Source organism: Uranotaenia lowii, chromosome 3 (genome assembly GCF_029784155.1).
Source record: "Uranotaenia lowii strain MFRU-FL chromosome 3, ASM2978415v1, whole genome shotgun sequence".
NCBI lineage: Eukaryota > Metazoa > Arthropoda > Insecta > Diptera > Culicidae > Uranotaenia > Uranotaenia lowii.
In genome coordinates this window covers 12,530,480-12,551,742 of record NC_073693.1, presented here as the reverse complement: position 1 = coordinate 12,551,742, position 21,263 = coordinate 12,530,480, and the positions used below count along the sequence as shown (strand labels likewise).

The 21,263-nt window shown below is 33.6% G+C and overlaps 1 protein-coding gene across 6 annotated transcripts in view; it reads left to right on the top strand.

Annotated features, from left to right (window-relative positions):
- LOC129750741 (homeobox protein PKNOX2-like) overlaps positions 1-21,263 on the top strand; it is a 227,925-nt gene that overhangs the window by 39,104 nt on the left and 167,558 nt on the right. For 2 of the 6 annotated variants that reach the window (XM_055745760.1, XM_055745763.1), the window contains exon 2: positions 1,832-2,097. The gene's annotated coding sequence lies outside the window, so the exon portion shown is untranslated. Of the gene's footprint in view, positions 1-693; positions 910-929; positions 2,098-21,263 lie in introns of those variants that run through there. The other 4 variants (XM_055745764.1, XM_055745762.1, XM_055745765.1 and 1 more) reach the window with 4 other exon arrangements.

Sequence of the window (21,263 nt, the reverse complement as noted above, 5' to 3'; positions counted from 1 at the left end):
AAAAAGTTGTGGCCACCCTGACTGATTTATGCGGGGAGATACACAAACGATTGAAATGAATTTGTGGCAACGTTGATTTTATGTGAATTTGAAAACAGAAAATTCCTTGGCGCACGCTTAAATAAAACGACTCAATATGTATTGGTCGGAAGTCAGCCATGATGCCAGTTCACCAACGACGTTTATAAAATTTTTATCTAAACGCACAATAATGCTTTGATATGTTGGAAATATTTGAAAGAGATGAAAAAATTCTTCTAGTCACATTTTGTTCAACTTTTTAACCAAGTTTTAGTTCAATAACTCAAATAATGAGTTTGTTAAATCATTTAAGCTTATAACAGCACAGTTGTTTTGCTCCATTTGGCACATTTTGATATTTTTAAGATATTCAGGTTTCGAGTTATAACTGAGGATTCCATTCATCCCAGGGATTGAGTCTCCTCATTCTCCCCTATGTATCAGCAACTATTTGTTTTGCGGACTCGTCGATTGCTGAAAATCTAAGGAAAAACTTAATCTGTAGCACTAGCCACTCTATCCCAGAACCGGTCTTCTGAAAAAAGCCACCCACAACCACCGCATAAAATTTATGAATCTGAGTGCCACGAGTGGAACTCACCCGAACTTATTGTAGGCTACTTACATGCTTTGAATTTACCAACGCTTCGCAAGTCTCACCGCGGACGCCGCCGAGAAAGGACACGCGTCAACACTTTCTCTCCAAAACAAATTCCATCCATTCCGTTTACTCGCATGTTAAAATACGCGACCGGTTTACCAACTCTACCCTCTTGGACTATAATCAAAAATATTTGCCAACATCCGGAGTATTTACTATTCGGTTGCTACAGATGTGTTGGTGAGTTTCCCCGTGTTACTGGAAAATTTACGAGAGCATCACTCCAAGTAAGTGAGTTCGAGAGTAGGTATGCTGAGAGATGATGTTGTTGTCGGTGGATGCTGTTGAGTGTTGACACAACTCTTATTGGAGCTGTCAGTCGGCGCGTAGCCGGCGGAGATTTCTCTTTGATCTCAATCTGTCACGAAACTGTCATCACCACTTCTTCACAAGAAATTTCACACCGACTTCCACCGAGTGAGCACGTCACGGGTCTTCCCGTTTGAGAGAGTGTGCGTGCGCGTAGATCCTCGGAAAGTTTATGCATTAGGAGGTGGTTGGGTTGGAAATTTTTGGTGAACACTTTCCTTCTCCCATTGCGCCACCACCCTCGCTTGCGCTCGCAAATAAGGATCTGATCCACCCTCCACCCTCGGCTCTCTGTGTCATAAAATTCGTCACGGCACATTCGTCCGTCGTCGATGGCGTTCTCGTCGTCCGTCGTGTGTTTGCGTGACAGGACCTTTTTTTGGGATTTCTGTGGATTTTGTTGAGGGTAAAAGTGTGCGGTCTGCTTCTGACAGCCTTCAGTCAGTCAGGAGACGGCAGTGACGAAATTTGGACGCTACTTTTTCCCGGGAAAAACCCCTCCGGAGAAAGACTTTCACCAGAACAGTGAACAAACAGTGTCAGGATTCCCTTATTGCCCGTCGCGGATTTTCTCTCTCTTGAACTTAACAATCGCTTTCATCCGTCTTTGATGTGTGTGAGTCTTCTTCGTTTGCTTCACGGAGTGCTTTAAATCTGATCTTCTTCGGAAAAAAAGAGATTCGTCTACGAGACGACCACGACGTTGATGTCCAATCAATCAATTTTTCACACCCAGACTAGCAGGGCAGAACACAAATCTAATCTGATTTTTTCCCCGATGCGACGACACAGTGACTAATGTCAGTTTCCTTTGTTTATTTTCATCCCAAAATCCAACAGATGTGTCAAAAAAGCTGAACAGCATGGATTAAAGTTCCTGATAAGTGATAAGAGCAGTGATTTTATTATAAAGCTCTTCTCGATTAAATAGTGTGCTGTGAGTGAGACAAAACAAAAGTGAATTTTTAAAACCCCGCATGAAAAACGGGAAATCAACGAGGAAAGCGTATCAAACAGCAGAGAGAAAAATTGGCTGCTGATGATTGCCTACCGTCGGGAGTAAAACGTCAACGCTTACAAGGAATCAGAAATCCGGAAATCAAAGAGTAAGTCCCAGCACAACAAATCAATCTCAGCGTTCATTTTCCTGGGAAAATGGGAATAGTGTACTACAGCAGTCTCGCGGAAAATTGTGCCGCCATTTATACAATTAAATTTTATCTGTTTTCCCTCACTCGTCGTCGGCGCTCCAGCTTCAAGCTGTAATTTTTGTATGTATACAAACACGTAGAGCGGAAAAACAAAAAAAAAAAAACCAAATCAAGGATGCTGCATTTCTGCGGATACGAAAGAGATTTCGTGGGAGGAAATAGTAGCAGCAGGAAAAAAATCGCGATGCTCTCTGTGCGTCGGAGGCAAGTGGGGGTGGTGGGCTTCATTCATGTTTTAGTACGTACGTTGGTACTTGTTGTCCTTTGCCCGGTTCTTTCCAGAAATGGTGCCGTGGATTCTTGCATCCTTCTTCCTAAGATAGATTTCGTGGAAGGTATGTAGGGAAATTTTCGAAGCGGGTGGTGTTTGTCGGTATGCGTTGAAGCAATTTTTTTTCTAGAATGTACCTTCTCAGGAATGTAACGAAGTGGGTAACGAGAATATTGAAAGTGCGTTTTGTTTTTGGGTCAATTTTTACCCTAATAGAGATCATATTCAAAATGAAAAAATATTCTTCTTGAAAAACCTTAAATCAGTATATTTGATAAAAAATGCATAGTTTAACTGGGCCAATATCTCAAAAGGCGGCGACAAAATATTCAGAGCTTAAAATTTTTTACGGCTAAAAACGCGCTCAAAAATTTAATATGTTCACTTTTTTCTTTATTGTTTTAAGTCATCTTTCTTGAATCGATTATATTTTTTTAAATAATCTATGAAAAGCTCGAAAAATGATTCGAAGTAGCAGTTGTAAAGCTAAATTTTTAAACCCCCCCATGAAGGTTCAGGAAAAGCAAACCAGGTGTTCTACTCTACACTCAAATTTTTAAATTCTTAATCAAATTTTGATGATTGAGTAAGGTTATTCAAGATAAACAATCTTTACTCAGAACTTATAACAAAACCTCGAAAACTAATCCCAGGTTCAGAATTCTGCTACAAATTTATAAAATTGTCTCATTTGATGATAGAAATTCATTCCTGAATAATAAATTCTTATAGATAGAATTCATTTAAGGGTTCTGATTCCCTATTATTAAAATCAAAATTGTATTTCTATTTTCATATTTCGCAGTATGTATCTAGTTTAGGATTCTTGATTATCAGTTCGCATCATCATTAGAAAATACTGAAATTGTTATACAAATTTGGTTTTGCATGACATTTAACATTTTATTCATAATTTTTTAAACCCATATGCATTTAAATAATTATTTCCCAATTAAGAAAAAAACACACTTTAAAGCTATGATTACTTAGAATCCGGGCAGTTACAGACGCGTATATTTTAAAACTTATTCGTTTTATCGAAAGACGTGAGCACTTCTCTTATATTTCTTATCTATTTGGGCCAAAAAAAAAATTCAGAAAAAATTTACAGTTCATGAGTTTTTCAGTCGACAGTTAAAGATTTTCGAGGTGATTGTGCAAAAATATTTTTACGATGTACTTTTTTATCGTAAATTTAAAAAAACACTTAAACTTATACATCTATAAAATTGGCAAGGTAATCCTTTTCATTACCAACACAAAGCTGTCAAATTTTGCATATCCAAATCTTAAGAATGTACTTATCACCAAAATGAAGTGCTCAGACTCTAAATGATCATAGCTTTAGAAATCATCCTGAGTTTTTGTTTCATATTCAGATAAGAAGTTCTTAAACTTAATTCTTTCGCAGAATTTAAAACTTCAATATGCCGACCCAGAATTGAAAACTCCAAATACCAAGTTGGGTAAAATCCTCTATAAATCAACAAAATAGAATAGAATAGAAAACTCCAAATAAGATTCATCATTCTAAATTTTTTTTTTTACTTCAAATTAAAAATTCAAAAAAAAAAATAATGAATGCAGATTAAAACGCAAGACATCAAATATAAAATACTAGATTAATGATTGAGGGCTCTGAAACAAATTTCAATTTTTGGCTTATATAGAAATATTGATCTGGAATCTAAATTCAAAAATCATTTATTTACATTTCAGAAATTGTATAGAAACTCGAAAAAAGAACCAACATTTAAATTTCATAATAAGTAATCTAGATAATTTTTACTTATTTATGAGCTTTATCAAAAATTTTAATAATAATACTGTATCTGAATTTTGAACCTAACATCCTCATGATTTTATTAAAGGAATTCATTTTCTAGAAAAGTTGTTGCGGATGAAGAAACATGTTATATCCCGTAAAAAAATAACATTATAATTACAATTTTATCAAGAGCTAAATTTCATACAAAAACTCGAATCTGGATAGAGATTGTAAGTATCATGTTTGAATCGCAAAATTTCAAGAAATTAATTTTACTTTTGAATATTTAATATATTTTCATTAATCTTTAAAATTGTTCGAGTGTTAGGTAGATTTAGCTTATTTGATTTGACTGTAATATAAGTTTTTTTTAAATAAATCGAAGGCTTTCTTATAAAAACTTATTTTTTGTTCAAATCAAATAAGCTAAATAGACCAGATTTTAGAACAAATTAAAAAATGAAAGTAGGTTCTCTAATATGTTACTCAAGGATTCGTTATACAAATCTGTTTTTTCAAAACTTTTGATGTAGGTAATACATAAAACTTTTAATGTATGAGACCTTAGAAATGGTTCAGTAAAAAGTGTTAAAAAATGTTTCTTTGATTTTTTTTTATTCGCGCATTTTTCAGCGAATGTATAGCAGAAAAAAAAAGTCACCAAACCTCCACCCCCCTCTCCATGAGGCCGTTTTTCCTACGGCCCTGTCTCAAATACTCCGCAACGCTTTTTATTGAACTTTGGCAGAGTGATTTTTGAAACATGAAGTTAGCATGTCTGGAGTTTTTGGAAAGTTCTATCGATGGGATCAAAAGTTACGCGAGGTACAATATTTCAGGCATGAACCTAAAAATGCGATTTCTATAGAATTTTGGACAATTCATGAGTTTCTTAGATATTGCAGTTTGAATGGTAAATGTCCAAAAAGTCCGATTTTCGTAGATTTACGGTATCTCAGGCTACACAGACTTTAGAAAGCTCAAATTTTGTGATATAATAGTTTGATAGTTGATATATCTTACGCAGAAGGTTTGATAAAAAAATATCATCAAAGTAGAAAGTTATGGAAGTTCTAATTCGAGATGACAGTTCGCGTGCTTCCAATTCCTATAAAATTATGAACGGTACTGTATATCTGTAGCAGTTTGTAAAATGAAATTAAGTATATCTTTTTATTCTAAAAACAAGCTATATTTCTGCATAATATAATGCAGAATAAAACTGGAGATCGTTTATTCTAACTCGAGCGATCAATCCTGATTATATATTCATCCTCACAATAATGATTCAGTTGAAAAAGTGGAAGTCAAAGTTTAAAATCAAAACTCTCCTTTACAAACATACTTGTGAACCACAAAATACAATACAGAGTTAAAGTCTTAAATTATTGTGCAGAATAAAAATTAAAAAGCAAGTAACTCCACCATTTAAAATTGAAAATTTGTATTAGAAAATCTCAGGGAAAAAATCCAAAACCGAATTAAAAATTAGTTTTGATATAGATTGAAAATCCAAAATAATTCCAAAAATTGATATCAGTTCACTTAAATAAAATTCAGTACTGAAGAGTAGAATCTCAATTCCTTTCGAAAGAATGATGCAAATTACAAATTAATACTCAAGTATTTGAACAGTCGACAAAATCAAAAGAACAATGAACATTTTTTTATTCCTCGAAATTCACATAAGAATAGTAGTTGAAGTAGTAAAATTCAAATCAAATTCAGTCAAAGGATAAAATACAGGGTGTTCAATAAGTTCGAATACAAATAAAAATAAAGATAATTTAAAATCATCCGAACAGAATATTTTTTTTTACTCAAATGGAAAGGTAATTTAATAATGGCCAATCACACCTTTCGTTTTAAATTTTTTTACCATAAACCAATTATATGAGCTCCAGCGGTTTTTCAAGTCCACCGTACGCGGCACCCTCGCTGTTGAAATTTCGTTCCACATAAGAATGCTGACGATTTTTATATAGAGTCAAAATAGGTTTCCTTACTTAGTTTAATCTCGACAACATGTAAGATACAACTAATCAATCCAAGAGATTTATATTTGAAGGGCAAGACACTTTTCACTTTGAGCTAAAATGTCCAAAAACCTGTATTATTCTGTGTAAAATGGCCTATAAAAATAAACACTAAATGCAATATTAACAAAAAAAATCCATTAATTACCAATGTTAACTTAATACAAAGTTACACAAGTACATATTTAATGGTTTTCGTCTATTTATGATGTGGAATATTTCTATCCTCCGTCACGTTGATAGGCTTTTTAAAGAAAATCAGCTGGCACGTAATTACTTTTTCGACATTTCACACATAATACGAAAAAATATATTTTATCTGAGACAAGTTTAGGAATTCTGTTCTTGTTTATTCTCGACAACATCAATGATTATGAAAATTGAACCAATGGAGACATATTAGGTGACCTTTAAACTATTTATTTTGGTCAATAAATTGGATTTTTCGTCTGTACAAGTACTTTTGGTGTGAAAAGGCTGTTAAAAAGGAACACTAAATGAAAATTAATTCTTCGACACGAAATAGTTTGTCTGATGATAGCATAAAATTACTCTAACAAAAAGTTAGATGTATATGCTACGGCTTTACCACACCATCTGGTTAAAAAATGTATTCGAACTTATTGAACACCCTATAGACATAAAACCGAATTAACAATAAAGAGTTTAAAATAAAAATCTAGTGCCAGAGGTAGGTTTAGTCATGCAGATAAGCATCCAAATTCAGTCTAAAATTTTAAATTCTTAAATCAAAACTCATTTTATAAAAGGAAAAGATAATTTGAATAAAGAACATTTTTTTTATTACTTCTTTATTAGAAACAGCTTAAACTTTAGGAAAAAACATGAGCATTGTAATTATATTCAAACAAACCATTGATTGTGTCTCTGAGAAAACAAGCAACATTTGGATATCTAATGTTGGTAGATTGGAATTAAAAATAAAAAAATAAAAGACCGTATTTGTTATTTGTTATCAGATTTTTAAAATATCTGGATGAAGCTCCGTACTTGAATTTAAAAAAACAAGAATGGCATTGTCGAAAGTTTGAAGGTATGAAACGTTACTTTACCATTTTACCGTTTGCTTAACCCATATGAGGCTTTTTTGCAGATTGCCCGTAACAAAAAAAAAAACAAACAAAAATTGGGAAAAGTCCAGTCCGGCCCGGTGGCCCGGCTTTTGCTAGGATTTATCCAGCCAAATTAAACGAAAATAAAACAATCTGATGTGAATTTTGTTTATTCATGCGTCCAAAAAGAAATTTTTAAGCAAGTTTCAAAAAGTTTTTTAAACATAAATTGCGATTTACAATCTGCTTATAAGTTTTGAAGACATTTTTTTAGTTTTTTTGTGAGTTATTGAGTAGATCCTGGATTTGAAAAATTCTGGAAAACTTATTTTTGTTATCCTCAATGTATGTTTTCCCACTTAATATTTTAGAACTTATGAAAATTTGTGTATATTTCTTTAGCATGTTATGGAAGCATCTGAAGAAAATTTCATTGAAAATAAATGTTAGATCATCGAGCCTTGAAGGGTTATTTTTTTCAATAAAATATGTGTATCACATACGTAAAGTTAAAAATCCAGGATTAATTTATATTTTTGGAGCCGTTTACTTTGAGATTTCACAGTTTGCTAGTTTTGATAACCGATAAAAGCAAAACTTTTACTTTTTTTCTCCTAAGGGGGCCCCCTTTAGCATTTTTCTCTATAGACCTCCCCTTGATCCGGCGTTGACAATTATTAATTATGGTTAATTTCTAACCACGTCTGAAATTTATTTTATAATAGAGTTTGGATTTATTTTTAAATCTGATGTTATTTATATATACATAAAAATGGATTTCTGCCTGTCTGTCCGTTCCTTATAGTAAGGTTGCCAGATTTTTTTAAAGCGCCTATCCGGGCCGGAAAAATCCGGACTATTCTATCTATAAACCTGCATAATCCGGGCACTTGATTTCAAAAACGACGACCAAAAACCAGAAATTGCTCTGCAAAAAATCAAGAAAAAAAAACTTGAAAAACTTGCTCATAAAATTTCGTTTTGGAGGCATAGATAAAAAAAACATTTACAACACAATTTGTTTATTTTTTTTTTATTTGCCAAATGAAGTGAATGAATACGGGAATATCTGGGCATTTGGGCAATCTGGCAACCTCACCCTATAGACTCGAAAACTTTTAAACCGATCAATTTGAAATTTGGTATGTAAGAGTTTTTGAGGTTAGAGATGGTTTCTAAAATACTTTCAAACCGCTCAGACATAAATCTCTCATCTCATCTCATAGAAAATCAAGAAACATAGGATTCAATTTTGACAATTTCCGGAAACTGCTGAACCCAGCAGACATTTTTGTACCTATATGCTTATGCTTTGCTTATGCGTTTTTGATATACGTTCCATATACATCATAGAAAGATTGTTTGAAAGTTGGAAAAAAAAAAAACATTTACCTACCAACGTGGAGGCATAAATAAATAAATTTAATATTTTTCACACCTTCTTTGTACCTATCGGAAAAATACAAGAGAGCGCAAGATTTCCCTGTCATAACCTTCAAATCGTTGCCAGCGACAACATGTTCCAGTTCGCTCATTGGTCAATATTACTCAGTTCCCATCTGATTCTTAAGCCATCTTAATGCACTGCTGGTTGCAGAGAGAACATGACGATGATTTTTTCACTTGAAGCCCGTGCGGGAGCAAAATCATTTCAGAATTTACAATCATTGCGGACTTTCTATCATATCCGATCTAAAATGACTTCAGACGACATTTTATACGATATTTGGTGTTGCGATTCGCAACACCATTGTGTACGACTTAAGTTTTCATTTCTGATACGATTTCATGTTTGCTGGGAACCGATAAACGTTACATTTGGTGTGTAGCCCTTTTTAAGACGGAGAATGGGTTCTATAATACTTTCAAATGTTTCTAAATTAAAGAGGAGAAGGCTCCCATACAAAGTCATAAAAATATGACACAATTCGAGCAATTTCCGAAAGTTACTGAACCGATCAAAATTTGGTGTGTAGCTCTTTTTAAGACCGAGAATGGTTTTTTTAATAAACGCCTCTAAATTATTGAGGGAAAATTTAAGGCTCCCATACTAAATTAATGAAAATATGACATAATTCGAACAATTTTCGGAAACTAATGAACCGACCATCGTGAAATTTGATGAGTAGCCGTATACAAGACAGATAACGTTTTCTTATACTTTCAAACTCCTCCACATTGAGTTTAGGGGGGTGGGGGGGTAGGGGGCGGTTTGTTGTACAAAGTTGAATAAAATATAACAATGTAGCCGTTTTTAAGACCGGGAATGGTTTCCATAACACTTAAATTTCAAACCCCCCTCAATCCAAAAAAGAGGGGGGGTGTCTCATACAAAATTAACAAAAATTTGATAAAATGCTCGATCCTCGATCCTCCAAAAATTTGATCTATTTCGGGATTCGTGGAACTTTTTTGCTGTTTAAAATGATATTTCCAGGTCATTGTAACTTTATTCTTAACCGAATTCAGTCAATACTCAAAACAAGCTTTAAAGAACTGTTATGGTTTCTTTTTCTACTTTTCGTAATATAGGAATGAAGTGTCCAACTTCTTTTGGATAGACTTTAAGGTTCACGATATCACTCTTAAAGTTTTCTTTACAACAAAATTGAAGAAATAAGTTTTTAATCCGTTTCGTACAATTTACTTCAGATCGTAGCTGTAAAAGTTTATGAAATAAGAAGTTTTCTTACAATCTTTGCAGCAGTCTATTTCTTATAATATGTTTTGTCCGTCTTCACATTCATCAGGATTCTTTTTAAGTTTAACGGAAAAAATCACTAACAACCTACGGATTTTTTTTCTACATACAAATGTTCTCGTTTAGAAATCATTTAAACAGATTCAAACCCAAGCGACCCCTCCAGCAGTGAACTTCGCATGTTCCTTGAAGGGTAAATTCGTGACTCCGACCGAAAAAAAAATCTCAATGGAAAACTTTTCAAGTAGGTGTGTGTGCTTTCACATGAATAAATCACTTTTACGCACCGATACCTTTTCTTCGGATGATGATGATGATGATGGTGACTTTTCGCTGCCTGCGTGTGCCTTATAGTAACTGCGTAGCGTGTGTCATGTTATACCTTCCGTTTTTCCGCATGCTTTTTACTTGCTTTCGCTTCTTTTTCTCTCCAACGGAAAATGTTGCCGCCGCTACTGGAAAATCCTGACCTCATCAAAGTTGGCATTACATTAGTGATGATTCGATCAAAGGAACCCGGTGGAATCACATTGTAAAAAAAGATATTTTCATTAAAACAAAAATTAGAATTATTAAATCAGTATTAAGAACCATGGTTTGAAATTCAAACATGAAAAATTCAAATTTTATACCCAGAAGTCAATTTTTTTGATAAATTAACCCATTGTGCACCGGTCGGTTTGGCTACACACTGATTTCCATCGTAAGGTAAACATTTGTGGAAAAGCCTCGTTAGGGGAGGGGCGAATTTGGCGTGTCATGAAGATAAGAAGACGGATCGATCAGCAAAAGAAAATAAAAGGCTTCAGGCCACAATGAGGACCTTGTATGTACGAGAGTTGAAATTTTCCCTCACAAGAAGGCGACACCACGGGAGGACGTCCCGAGGAATTTCCCTTTCTGGCCTAGTCGTTGTCGTGTTGAAGCAGGTTGATTGGCTGGCGGCATGTGAGTTAGGAGGGCAGCGATAAGAAAAGATTCTGGTCGGCCTTCTTTCCAGAGGCATCAAATTTTCAACAAGGAAAGGTAAAGTTGGAAAGATAAAAAAAAGGAAAATATTTGGCTGGAAAAGTGTCTGCCGCCTTTTTGATGTTTTGAATCGACTAGCTGACTTTTTGCCGTACGTCAACACGGCAATGGACTTGAATCAGGACATACCTTCACTCGATGGAAAATATGTGTGCGAATCAAGGCGTTTTTGAAGGCTTCGGGTTACCAAATTTCAGGAAAACCAAATTTTAGGAAATGCAAAAAAAAAGTTGTAAAGTCAGAAAATCAGGAAACCATAAAATCAAAAAATCAGAAAATCAGAAAATCAAAACATCAGAAAATCAAAAAATCAGAAAGTCAGAAAGCCAGAAAATCAGAAAATCAGAAAATCAGAAAATCAGAAAATCAGAAAATCAGAAAATCAGAAAATCAGAAAATCAGAAAATCAGAAAATCAGAAAATCAGAAAATCAGAAAATCAGAAAATCAGAAAATCAGAAAATCAGAAAATCAGAAAATCAGAAAATCAGAAAATCAGAAAATCAGAAAATCAGAAAATCAGAAAATCAGAAAATCAGAAAATCAGAAAATCAGAAAATCAGAAAATCAGAAAATCAGAAAATCAGAAAATCAGAAAATCAGAAAATCAGATAATCAGAAAATCAGAAAATCAAAAAATCAGAAAATCAGAAAATCAGAAAATCAGCAAATCAGAAAATCAGAAAATCAGAAAATCAGAAAATCAGAAAATAAGAAAACCAGAAAATCAGAAAACCAGAAAATCAGAAAATCAAAAAATCAGAAAATAAGAAAATCAGAAAACCTGATCAATTGAAAAAGAAATTGAATTTTAAAAACTGTCAAAATTGTCAAAATTGTCAAAATTGTCAAAATTGTCAAAATTGTCAAAATTGTCAAAATCTTCAAAATTGTCAAAATTGCGAAATTGTCAAAATCGTCAAAATTGACAAAATTGTCAAAATTGTCAAAATTATCAAAATTGTCAAAATTGACAAAATTTTTGAAACCATTAAACATTTTAAACATTGTCAAAATTGTCAAAATAGTCAAATTTGTCAAAATCGTCAAAATTGTCATAATTGTCAAAATTGACTAAATTGACAAAATTGTCGAAATTGTCAAAACTGACAAAATTGTCAAATTTGTCAATTTTGTCAAAATTGTCAAATTGACAAAATTGACAAAATTGACAAAATTGACAAAATTGACAAAATTGACAAAATTGACAAAATTGACAAAATTGACAAAATTGACAAAATTGACAAAATTGACAAAATTGACAAAATTGACAAAATTGACAAAATTGACAAAATTGACAAAATTGACAAAATTGACAAAATTGACAAAATTGACAAAATTGACAAAATTGACAAAATTGACAAAATTGACAAAATTGACAAAATTGACAAAATTGACAAAATTGACAAAATTGACAAAATTGACAAAATTGACAAAATTGACAAAATTGACAAAATTGACAAAATTGACAAAATTGACAAAATTGACAAAATTGACAAAATTGACAAAATTGACAAAATTGACAAAATTGACAAAATTGACAAAATTGACAAAATTGACAAAATTGACAAAATTGACAAAATTGACAAAATTGACAAAATTGACAAAACTGACAAAATTGACAAAATTGACAAAATTGACAAAATTGACAAAATTGACAAAATTGACAAAATTGACAAAATTGACAAAATTGACAAAATTGACAAAATTGACAAATTGACAAAATTGACAAAATGGCCAAAATTGACAAAATTGACAAAATTGACCAAATTGACAAAATTGACCAAATTGACAAAATTGACAAAATTGACAAGATTGACGAAATTGATAAAATTGACAAAATTGACAAAAATGACAAAATTGACAAAATTGACAAAATTGACAAAATTGACAAAATTGACAAAATTGACAAAATTGACAAAATTGACACAATTGACAAAATTGACAAAATTGACAAAATTGACAAAATTGACAAAATTGACAAAATTGACAAAATTGACAAAATTGACAAAATTGAAAAAATTGACAAAATTGACTAAATTGACAAAATTGACAAAATTGACAAAATTGACAAAATTGACAAAATTGACAAAATTGACGAAATTGACAAAATTGACAAAATTGACAAAATTGACAAAATTGGCAAAATTGACAAAATTGACAATATTGACAAAATTGACAAAATTGACAAAATTGACAAAATTGACTAAATTGACAAAATTGACAATATTGACAAAATTGACAAAATTGACGAAATTGACAAAATTGACAAAATTGACAAAATTGACAAAATTGACAAAATTGACAAAATTGACAAAATTGACAAAATTGACAAAATTGACAAAATTTACAAAATTGACAAAATTGACAAAATTGACAAAATTGACAAAATTGACAAAATTGACAAAATTGACAAAATTGACAAAATTAACAAAACTGACAAAATTGACAAAATTGACAAAATTGACAAAATTGACAAAATTGACAAAATTGACAAAATTGACAAAATTGACAAAATTGACAAAATTGACAAAATTGACAAAATTGACAAAATTGACAAAATTTACAAAATTTACAAAATTGACAAAATTGACAATATTGACAAAATTGACAAAATTGACAAAATTGACAAAATTGACAAAATTGACAAAATTGACAATATTGACAAAATTGACAAAATTGACAAAATTGACAAAATTGACAAAATTGACAAAATTGACAAAATTGACAAAATTGACAAAATTGACAAAATTGACAAAATTGACAAAATTGACAAAATTGACAAAATTGACAAAATTGACAAAATTGACAAAATTGACAAAATTGACAAAATTGACAAAATTGACAAAATTGACAAAATTGACAAAATTGACAAAATTGACAAAATTGACAAAATTGACAAAATTGACAAAATTGACAAAATTGACAAAATTGACAAAATTGACAAAATTGACAAAATTGACAAAATTGACAAAATTGACAAAATTGACAAAATTGACAAAATTGACAAAATTGACAAAATTGACAAAATTGACAAAATTGACAAAATTGACAAAATTGACAAAATTGACAAAATTGACAAAATTGACAAAATTGACAAAATTGACAAAATTGACAAAATTGACAAAATTGACAAAATAGACAAAATAGACAAAATTGACAAAGTTGACAAAATTGACAAAATTGTCAAAATTATAAAAACTGTCCAAACCACCAAAATTTTCAAAATTTTCAAAATTTTCAAAATTTTTAAAATGTCAAAATTGTCAAAATTGTCAAAATTGTCAAAACTGTCAAAATTGTCAAAATTAATTCGTTAGCCGGAATATTTTTCTCTCAGGTAACCCTAGCCAAAATTTTGTGCTAACACAACTGCTCAAAACTCCTTACTAAAATAAAATAAAATCAGCCGGAATAACCAAAAGCAGCAGACAAAAGAATTAGGGACAAACATGACGGTGCGTGAAATCCGTCATCGGGAGCTGATTTGGGGAGTTTTTTTCACTACTCTTTTACCAGGGAAGTACTGCCGATTTGATTTTGCTGTTGCGTGAGCTGAAATGGCAGGTGATTTCGGAAGCCATGCTTTTTTGCCTTTCTGCCGCTTTTCGGCGAAGATCTTGATAATGTTTTATGGGCCCGGCGTAACTGATAACCAGCCCTAATCATGTATAGTGATTTTTTTTGCTTCTGCCGAAATTCTATACCGATTTCAGCCCCGTTTGTTGACGACATTTTGTTGACGTTTCGGTGCTGCGATTGACAGGGAACTGTGAAAGCTACTCTTAAATTTATTGCCTTCCATAAATGCTAATCGTTTTTTATGCTAAAACGACTGAAGCCTCCCGACTAGAATTTTGCAATCGATTCGATTCCAGTGCTCTGACGGAAAATATCATCATTTAGCGTTTATCGCCAATGCAATGAGCAAAAGGACGGCGACGACGACGACGCGCGAATCCGGAAAGTTCGCTGAAAAACGCACCAAAAAGGATGATGCGCCTTTTTCCGGGCAAATGACCCACCTCATAGTCGGGATCATAAAACATCTCACCCTGTGGCCTGTGTCGTCCTATCATGATTTGCGTATCTATATGAGCGAGGGAGCGAGATTTTCCCGTCCAACTTCCCAAACTCAATAAAAGTCCGGCTGTGGGTGGAGGAATGCTCCTAGTTGTTTATGGAATTGTCCTCTTCCACCAAAAGTAGAGGCGTCGCGATGTTGTTGGTGTTACGCGTCAATGCTGCCGTGATCATTATCCGATGGGGTAGTTGCAGATTATGACCCACAAGCCCCACCACTTTCCTCGGACGGACCACTTTCCTCTGGTTTTTGGCGATGCCTGGACAGGACAGGACACGCGATAACTTGATGGGGGTGACATTTTGGCAGCACCCGGTTGAGCAAAACGTCGAAAATAGCGTCGGTACAATGTTGGTGATGTGAAAAAAGGTTCTAGTGGCGTTGCTGGTCGTGATTCGAGCGAGGGCGGCGGTGGTGGAAAAACGATGCCCGATGTTTATTATCATTTAGGGGGCGCTTTTCCGAATCGTTTTTCAGTTTTTATAGTTGTTCCAATAGTTTTTTGTTGCTTGTTGAATTCAGTTTATTCAATTAGCTTAATTTCTGATTCAATAGTGAAGGAAACAATTTATGAGTCGTTTTTCAATTTAACTCCCTTGAAAACGTTCACTTTAAATAAAACTTCATCAATATTTTTCAAAGTGGTAACGTGATCTGTCGCCATAAGTTTTCCTTCTCGTAATCTTGAAATAACGTTTCATTTGTAGAATTAGGTTTTAATTTTTTTTCGAAAAGCCCTTAGAATTTCAGCTTTGAACAAGTCACTTGATAAGCTCAAAGACGTTGGATAGAAGCATGTTTTATGGAGCTGTGAAGGAAATTTAAAAGTTTTTGAAAGAAAAAAAAAACCATTAATTACAATACACAAAAACATTTCAATTTCTACAGAAAAAATTACAAATCACCGTGGGAATGCAAAATGCTTCCTAAAACCACATCCTCTTTTTTTTCTAAGTTTAAGATTATGAAACTAGAGAAGATATCAATTATGAAAATGCCTTTCAAATTTTGGAATATTAGATAACTTATTAATCTTATGTTAAAAACTAGCTCAGATCGTATGAGTAAAGCTTTGAAATGCTGACACAATATTTATTTACCAAATATTTTTTTCTTGAAATGTTTATTTTGGAAAATTGACAAAATTTACAAAAAGCAAAAAATAATTACAACAATTATTAATTTCTGGCAACTAAACAAGTTCGAGCGTGTACAGATAAAATAAACGAGAAACCATTCAAATTCAATTAATTGAAGTGACTACGTTTTGGGGAAAAAAATTGTTGAGCTAGGTAATGCTGGAACGTTCAACCGTTTTCCAGCTAACTATTATTGAAAATATGAAATATTCAAATTTAAAGAAAATTTGGAAATTTCCTTGACGAAATTCCCAGAAAAGATTTATTTTTTTTAAATTTACGTATAATAACTATTATGAAACGAACTCACCAAATAAATCTTTGGATCCTGATAGTCTTTGATTGATTCAACTTCCCAATCAGTTCTTGATGGATTCCCGCTCTACACAGCGCCTAAGGAAAACGATGCTGAAAGTCTTTACTCCGTCGAAGGAGACTGTTACTTTTCTGACGATTGACACAATATTTAATTTTTTTTTAGTTTTGAATCAATTTCACCACTAAAATATAAAAAAAATAAAATTTTCCCCGACGGAGTGAAAATAATACGCGTCCCTTGCCAACGAATCATGGTCTCCTCTTCGTGAAAGTGATACACTTTGTTTATTTCATAAAACTCAACCCAGGTTTGTGATATTAGACTGAGTCGATTTCGGGTCATTTTTGAATTTCCCAAACCTTAAAAGCTTCGTATTGGTTTAAAACCCATCCATGATTATTTGCAGAACTTCGAAGTAACGTTTACATGAGTAAAAAAATGTCTTTATGTAGCCAACATAAACCGTATAAGTTCGAAAAATGTTGTCAGTCTCTAAGTTGTGTATTTAGTAAGTAGTGTGTTTGTGCAAGAGTGCTTAGGTTATAAGTCTATTTTAAAACTAAGTTTATTGACTACTGTTAACTACTATTTAACCGATTTGAGGGAAAGGATATAAAGAATAGGAAATTAGGAAAGTCCAAGAGTCCATATCATCGCAAGATTTGCCGCCCATGCAGTAGCGTAGCTTCAGTTGATGATGAATTTCTTGGGAGAGCTAGGTGATTTTAGTTTGCATTGGTTTTGGCGAAGTCTAGTAACGCTCCATCCCCCGACTAGTCATACTAGCTTGCCAGATTGGGCAAATCTAGTCCGGGCCGGTTGCCAAGATTTCATTTAAAAAAAGCCCAGATTCACTTTATTTATGCGTCCAAAACGATTTTTTTAGCAAATTTTATGAAAATTATCATTTATTGACTTACGAAGCTTAAAACACGAATTAAAATCTGCTGATAAGTTTTTATGAAAAAATATTTTGTTCAAATTTTGTTTTCTTGATTTCTATTGAGAAATTTATGGGGTTTGACCAAATTTGTGCGGATATTGGCTGAATTTGTGGTCAAAAATTTTGAAACCAGGTTTTGCCAGGTTTTTATATAAATTTTCCCAGATTTGTCCAGCCCGGATACGTGAGGAAAAAATTCTGGCATCTTCAAGCTATGTACAGTTGGTTTTGTCAAGGTAGGCGAGTGCTTCTAGGCTGAGTTTCATAAATGTAGGGATCTAGTTAGCATAGATCAGGAATCTATCACGATAATGTTAGATTCATCCCAGACGTCCAAGAATAAAATCATCAAATTAAGAACAAGTCTTTCAATTAACTCGGCAATCCTGTAGATTTAACGATTTACTGAAACAACTTCACACACCGCCCAACTGGAAATTAAACTTCCGGCATCTCCAATTCCAGTACAACCCGTCAACTCGACAGCGTTAGTGTCTGGGACAACTGCTATCTTGTGACTTCCGAAAAATATGCATTCCATTCTTGAACCTTCTTCACGATTGGCCACCACTTCTGGATCCGTTACCTGACCTGGGATACTCCTTGCATCGTTTGGCTGAAGAGCGTACATCCGCGATCTCTGGCTCCACCACTGCCTGCCATCCTGACAGCGTCAGTGCCTGGAAGACTACCAGAGCATCCGGAATGCTTCAAATCTTCCCAGTGTTCCAGTTCAGGTACCTTCCGGAAAAGGAGCTTCAGCCGCTTCCAAATTTATTTAGAAGGTTCTCGGAATAAAATCTTCAGAAGGCAGCGCCCGGTTATCCCACTTCTGAAATCTGCAGGGTCGCCGAGGTAAATGAAAGACTTGTTCCTAATTTGATGACTTTATTCTTGGACGTCTAGGATGAATCTGACATTATCGTGATAGCTTCCTTATCTAAGCTAACTAGATCCCTACATTAAAAAGGTATCTTTTAAGAGCAAGTTCACTGGTGTTGGGAAAAAGTGGTAGAAATTTTACCATGCAAAAATGTTTTTAAGATCTTGGGGCGTTACATTTTTTTACAACACTGTTTCTATTTCAGCCGTATGTGATAGAAATATTGCTAATTTTGCATCACAGCATGCGAAAATACAACACGTGTTGTAAAAAAACTAGAAGGCCACAGATCTTGAAAATATTTTTGCATGGCAAAATTTTCAAAATGTGCCGTAAGTGTCAAAATTTCTACCACTTTTTCCCAACACCAGTGAACTTGCTCTAAGAGTGGAATGTGCGGCAGATTTCTGATGTTTTTTTACGTGAGAAAGTACCTAATGTATTGAAAAGATTTAAGCCTTTTTTCAGAAAATTATTCGAAACGATTGTATTTTTTCTTCTATTTATGTAAAAAGATCAATACACAATTATTAAACATATTCAAAGTAAGTAAAGAGAGCACATTTGCAGAGAAAAGTTGATCGGTGGGAAACAAAATTTTAAGTCTTTTAACAATTTTTAAAGCTCTTTTTTGTAATTTTAGAAGATGTTTTAGGTGTACAGAAGCAAAAGTAAAAATGTTATTTTGTAGGGTTTTTATTGCACTTTAAGGAAAAAAATACATAAAAATCATTCGTCAGCTTTTCGGATGAATTTTCGAACTTTTTTGTGATACCACCCATCATTTTCTGCACAGTACTGCTGGTAGTGTCATTCGCCATGTTGTTCTACCACTTTTTCATTTGAGCGGGTTTTTTCATGATTCTGCCACATTTCTTCAGTTTGCCCTTAACTATTGCTCAATATTTCTCGATGGGACGAAAATCCGGACAGTTCGGTGGATTGGTACTTTTTTCAACAAAATCGATCTTGTTCTCCTAATACCACTTAACGACATCCCGGCTGTAGTGGCAGCTTGCCAGGTCCGGCCAGACCTTCACCGGACCTTTGTGGGACCGAATGAATGGCAAAACCCTCTTCTGGAGAAATTCTTCTTTGTAAACATTTCCATTCATTGTGTCCCCAGTGATTAAAATCTTATTCTTCTTCCCACAACTACAGATCCCTTGCCAAATCATCAACTTACGAGCAAATTTATCTGCGAAAACAAACTTAAATCTACCCGCATCATTCCCTTTACGCTTCGCAAGGTAAAATTGGTTACCGGGTATTTGTTCAAAATCCATTTTGACGTAAGTTTCGTCGTCCATCAAAATGCATCTGTTGTACTTGGTCAACACTTTTTCGTACAACTTCCTTGCCCTGGTTTTGGCAACCAGGTTTTGTTTCAGCGTCCTGTTGGGGTGTTTGCTTGCATGATACTACCGCAAGCCTTCTCGCAAACAAATGCGTCGAGCTGTACTATGGTTCGTCTTGAACTTTTTCGCCAAATCACGCAAGGAGATTCCAGAATTATTGTGAACTGATCGAATTACCTTTGCTCGAAGCTTCCGGTCATATGTTCCACTTTTACGCCTGGTTTGTTTTGCTCGATCCACCGTAAGGGTCTCCCGGTAACGTTGCAGCACCGAATTTACAGTCGATTTTGGATATTTCAGGAATTTTGCGATCTTTACCCCTGACCACATCGGTTCCTCTACGTGAGTGTGCAGAATTTTCTCTCGCCTTTCGCGTTCCATCATCGATAACTTTTGACTGACTGCTTCAATCTTGATGAAATTTTCACCACTAAGTAAACAAACCATCCGGATAAAAACACTGTCAATAGATTCGCGGGGTGACAACTAGGGGCGCGGCAGTAAATGAAAAGATGCGACCAGATTCTATGTGAAACAGACTTCAGTTTGTTTTTTTTTGTAGGTTCAATGCCATATGAGACCTTTGGAGCCAAAGGGGTATAAGTGCATATATTTTTTGAGAATTTGTAATTTCCTTTCCAATGTAAAATTATGTAAACAAAAAACAAAAAATCATCAAATATTGATTGAAATATGAAAAATTGTTTGGCATCACTAACTCAAAATCGACTGTATTGTCTCTTATACTTCTTTGGTTCTAAGGGCCTCACATGATTTTGATTGAAAAATGGTATTAGAATATTTGTGTCATGTGTAACGTCGAGGTTGAATGTGGAATGGCGAGGTGGTCCACTATGTATAATAGAGGTGCATCATCAGCAAAAAGCTGCAATTTACTTTTCAGAGAAAGAGTAAAAATATCATTTAAGTACATTACGAACAACAGAGGCCCCAAGATGGAACATTGAGGTATACCACATATGATGGGTATAGTTATACTATAATTGGGGCTTATTCTCACAATTTGTTGTCTGTTAGATAGACAACAATCCATGGGCTGCCTGGCTTTTTCGAAGATACCGAGCGATTTCAATTTTTTAACTAAGATCTTGTAATGAACACAATCAAAGGCTTTGCGAATATTTATAAAAAACACATGCAGTTTTTCTTCTAATTCAGGTTTTCTGCGATTAAATTTATAAGATTAGCACAAGCACTTAGTGTGTTTGATTTGGGGACGAAACCCAATTGATTGTGTTCAGTGCTGTTCAATTTGATCAAATAACAATCTTTCAAAGGGTTTAGAGAGAGCATAGAAAACTGAAATCGGTCTATAGTAAGTTTTGTTCGTTCTATCACCACTTTTAATGACTAGAATAACTTTGGCGCATTTAAAATCATCTGACAACGAGTTCGAGTTTATGCTTTCAATCACAAAATCTGTGTATTTACGAATAT